The 4,988-nt window shown below is 40.2% G+C and overlaps 1 pseudogene; it reads left to right on the top strand.

Annotated features, from left to right (window-relative positions):
• Nucleotides 1–728: 728 nt before the first annotated feature.
• On the top strand, nt 729–2,824 carry LOC147478092 (U-box domain-containing protein 10 pseudogene; annotated as a pseudogene).
• The last annotated feature ends 2,164 nt before the right edge of the window (nt 2,825–4,988 follow it).

Below are 4,988 nucleotides of genomic sequence, written 5' to 3'. Positions count from 1 at the left end.
CACCTTACTAGATCACTCTTATCTCTTTACAGGGTTGTATATCTGTAAAGGTTCTCTCTCTTTTGTTTTAGTCTGGATTCCAATCCTTCTGACTTGTTAGGTTAGGTTTTCCAAAACCTTGATTTTGGTTTTTATCTCCAAAAACCAAATTTCGCGGGTACTGTAGCAAGGCCCACGAAAATTAGACCTCGACTGAAAGTCGCCCTCTTTGAAGCGCCCTCTTTGTATCGAGATCGAAGCTGGTCGCCCCTCTATGTAATTCGCCCTAGTCTACTCGGAACCGGCTGGTCCCTCTATATGAAAGCCTGGTCGCCTAGTCTATCGGAACCCCGAGCCTTGGTCGCGCTTCCCCATCCGGCCTGGCCTCGACATTTCCAACGCCGAATTCGCCCGTTTCTCTCCAGCTCTGTTTTCTCTCCTCATGTGAGGGATAACTCCAACATATGCTTGAGTCAATTAAAAAAGTTATATGAGCATTACGTATTTTATTTACTGATTCAAACAAATCAGTGATAAGATTCCATTTTCGGCATACGTGCAATTGGATATACGCAAAATGACGTCTTAGACTTTTTCAATACATGATCAGTGGAATATCCAAGTTAATTGGCTTATTCATATCAATCTCTCAAACAATATCAACAACAGGAGAGACGATTTTTTTGTAGGTTCTCGTCGAAATTTATAGTTCACCTTAATTTGTTACCTTGAAACCAGAAAGAGGTTATTCCGTTATTCAAAAATCTCAAAATGAAAAATCTTCTACGGTTAGATACTGTAAAAGTGCAGAGAACATCAAAATTGATTGATCAACATGTACACAAATCTTCAGTCATAAGCTAATATCACTGGTTTGGAAATGTAAAACTACTGTAAGTTCGCCTCCATTTTGTTGTATTACCCTTGCTTTGGCAACAATCAGCCAATCACGTAGTACTTACATAACAAAGCTAAAGATATCAGCGTCTTAATCCAAAAAGGTTATCTCGTACATTATCTCAACCTATGGACAGAGAAATTGATCTCCATGAGCTGGGTAACATATGTAATGTCCGTCAGCATCTGCAACCAGTGGTGGATGGTATGACAAGGCACTCTGGGACTGTGGCGTTAGATGGTTCTAATGCTATGGACACAGACAAATTGGCTGACAATAATTTGGAGGATACTAAGAAGTCAGATTCTGTTGCAATTCCTGATGATTTTCGTTGTCCCATCTCTCTCGAACTAATGCGGGATCCTGTTATTGTTTCCACGGGACAGACCTATGAAAGATCTTGCATACAAAGGTGGATTGACTGTGGAAATAAAACTTGTCCTAAAACTCAACAGCTGCTCCTAAATTACTCGTTGACCCCAAATTATGTATTGAGAAGCCTAATTTCGCAATGGTGTGAAACGCATAAGATTGAGCAGCCTACCGGATCAACAAATGGAAGGCTTAGAAAGAGTGATGGGTCATATCATGAAGTCAGTGGTGACATTGCAATCATCACTGCTCTAGTTCGCAAGCCCTCAAGTCGGTCAGTTGAAGAGCGGAGAAATGCTGCCACAGAAATCCGCTCCCTGTCCAAAAGAAGTACAGACAATAGGATACTATTAGCCGAAGTTGGAGCTATTCCAATTCTAGTCAACCTGTTAACGTCAGAAGATATTATGACCCAAGAAAATGTTGTCACATCCATTCTCAACCTTTCTATTTATGAGAATAACAAGGGCCTGATAATGCTGGCTGGGGCCGTTCCTTCTATTGTTCAAGTCCTTAGGATGGGAACTACAGAAGCCAGGGTGAATGCAGCAGCAACCCTTTTCAGTCTGTCACTTCTAGATGAAAACAAGATAACCATTGGGGCATCTGGTGCAATTATTGCTTTAGTAGAACTACTTAAAAGCGGGAGCTTGAGAGGGAAGAAAGATGCTGCAACAGCATTGTTTAACTTGTGCATATATCAGGGGAACAAGGGTCGTGCTGTGAGGGCAGGTATTCTTGTCCCACTGATGAAGATGCTCACAGACTCGAGCAACCCCATGGCGATGAAGAAACTCTTTTGAAAACAAACCAAATATTTGCTACGCTTTTCCGTCAACTGCTCAACCAACTCCTGTTCTGCTGCAATTTCAACTTGCAATACCTTCGACATGTCGGCAGCAGCTTGTTTTGCGTCTTTTGCCACAAGGGCAGAGTAACATGCAGTCTCAAGCATTTTCATACGCCAATAGTACGTCAGAGCAGCTGGAATAGCTCCAACCATTAGAATAATACGCCAAACGTAATCAGCCTGTGGGACAGTTGAGCCTTTTGGATCGATCAAGTAAGAGGGAGCTCCAAATGCACCGTTAAATGCTGATGATACTATAATTCCAACGATCCTACCGGCTAAAATTCCAAAACCTTGCATTGCAAAGACAGCAGCAATGAATGCACCGCGAGTTTTCTTGTTGGCATACTCAGACATGATTGTAGGTGAAAGGGGGTAATCACCACCAATGCCAAATCCAAGCCAAAATCGAAAGGAGCAAAGAGTAGCTATGACACCTTGGGGATCCTTGCCCAAGTAAAGTCCAGAAGCAATTGAACAGATATACCACTTCACATGATTAGCCAGTGGAGTAAATCCCTCTAACACAAAGAATAGTATCCATACCACCACCAAAAGAAAAAAAAAAAAAAAACCACTGAGATCTGTCAGTTAAAAATCAAATGAACCTGTTCTCTTGTCTCAGTTTCATTCCAAATGTACATTGACAAAAAGGGAAAAGAAATTGAATACCACTGATATGGTCTCAAGTCAATTTTCGGTAGTTGTCAATTAGCATTTCCCAACAAGTAATGACGACTAGTTTACAAAATCATAATGGGGCAACACTCATAATCACAAACAGAACTTAAATACTTATTCAGCTCATTGCAAGGGTGTCAAAGTGTCGACTTACTCTAAAAGGGAATAAATCCAAAACGATACAAATTGTGGCAAATAAATAATATATTATTGAAAGGGAAATAAGCTAGTAACAGGTAGATGAGTCGATGACTATAACGTAACTACTAAGTCTACGACAAATAGATAACAATTTAAGTCGACTGTTCGTCTTCTTCTTTAGACGGGGTAGAATATCCTCCTAAATCATCTTCTAAACCGAGATCTTCAATGGCGTCTTCTATAGCACTAGGAAGAAGTATACCATCATTTTCTTTTAATGGACGAGAATCATATAGCAAAGTATAATGTTCCAGAGCATTTTTTAGCACATCACGCGTTCCATTCAGCAAGTCGACATTCTTCTTTGCTGAAGACTCCAGCTGAGCATTTTCAAGCAACACTGCGGCGAGCTTTGGATTCAATGCAGCTAGCGTACCTTTTTCAACGCGCAATTCTCGCGCAATTTTCTTATAATCTGTATCTTTCACTTTTAATGCTTTCTCCATAGCCATTTTCAAACAACCTTTTTCATACTCTAAAACAGCCACTCGTTCTTTTAAAACCGACGACTCATTAATGACTTTGGCAACCTCAGCTGTAGCCTCATCTTTATCGTTCTCGAAGCTTCTCTATCATCAGTGGTGATAGACCCCGTTCTTTTTCTTTACCAATCATTATCATTGCTTTAGCAAAACTCTCTTTAGCCTACAAAAAATAAATTTATTACTACAATAAACTATGATAAATCCTATAATTTAAAGTGCAATGGAATACTAACCTCTTGCAACTTTTGCATCCCCATATTGCAAAAATCTGAAGTATCACCTATACACATCAAGTTACCGGATAGAGGGTTCTCTCCGTATGGGGCTGCATCAAATGTTTGTTAACATAATCATCGAAAGCAATCAAAATCAAGAACTTCAAGAGTTCTTAACGCATCTATCATGTCTTCTTCCGAAAACCAATTGAAGTGGGTGCGAACTTCCATTATTGTGGTGTTTACGACTTGTGAAGGGGCAACAACATCTTGCGTGAGCTATCAACAATAGCATGAACCTCATTGGCCTAGGAAGGTCCACTCCTTGAAGGTTGCGGTTGGGTATCTTCGGTTTCTAAGCTAATTTCTATAACGGTGAAATAGTAGTTCTTTGCATCTTTGTTAGTTGATGACGAGGAATGCTTTAGCAAAGACTTTGAGGAGCATTATCTTCACATGCTTTGGGCTCCACAACATCAATAGAACGGCTTTGGGAGAGTGTGGACTCAACGCTACCGCTAATAAAGTTTTCGTCAAACTTTTTGTTTGTTCCTTCTATCTTCCTCTTCGGATGCCTTAGTTGACACTTCGGCGCTTTTCAATCTTCCCAACCATCATCTTGCACTTCATTGGTTAGTTTTCGCTTCTTTTGATTTGAGCCCTCTCGAAATTGAGCGATAATTTCCTTGGCAAGCAATCACTTCTAAGATTCGTTCCATTACTTCGGCGCTTATCTGTCAATTGATCTTTGGATGCAACATATTGCTCTTGATGTGTTTTTGGCCCAGAAAGTTTCTCACGATCATTTTGTCTCTCGCTACGCCAACCCCAATAAGCAACCTCATTAGGCCAAGTTAAATCAAGAATGTGTTCCTCACGGTCACTACTAAAATAAAATTGTAAGTTCTCTCGCACTCGTTTTTCCAATCTCAATATTTGGAATAATAGGGCTTTCATCTATAGAGCATCACAAAACGGCATTTAAACATACAAATTTACAACAATCAAATCAATAAAATTCAATGTGAGAATTTAATGCTTGTCGTACCTCGTATTTTATTTGGAACACGTATTCCATGGGGATTCCATGGTCCTCGGAGGAGAAAACAATATTTATCCCAATCTTTGTAACCTTTCGGTAAGCCTTTAAACTTCTTCTCAGTATTCCAGTCCACGGTAAAATATGACGACCCATCTGCCTCAATGCGACGTTGCGGTCGCAGCAAAAGAAACAATTCTTCAAAACCAAAGGGACGCTTGTAGCTTTTTGCCAAAGCTTTAGCTCGTGCAAATACCAACCATAGCGG

Source organism: Coptis chinensis, chromosome 9 (assembly GCF_015680905.1).
Source record: "Coptis chinensis isolate HL-2020 chromosome 9, ASM1568090v1, whole genome shotgun sequence".
In the NCBI taxonomy this organism is placed as follows: domain Eukaryota; kingdom Viridiplantae; phylum Streptophyta; class Magnoliopsida; order Ranunculales; family Ranunculaceae; genus Coptis; species Coptis chinensis.
This window is presented reverse-complemented; position numbering and strand designations above follow the sequence as displayed.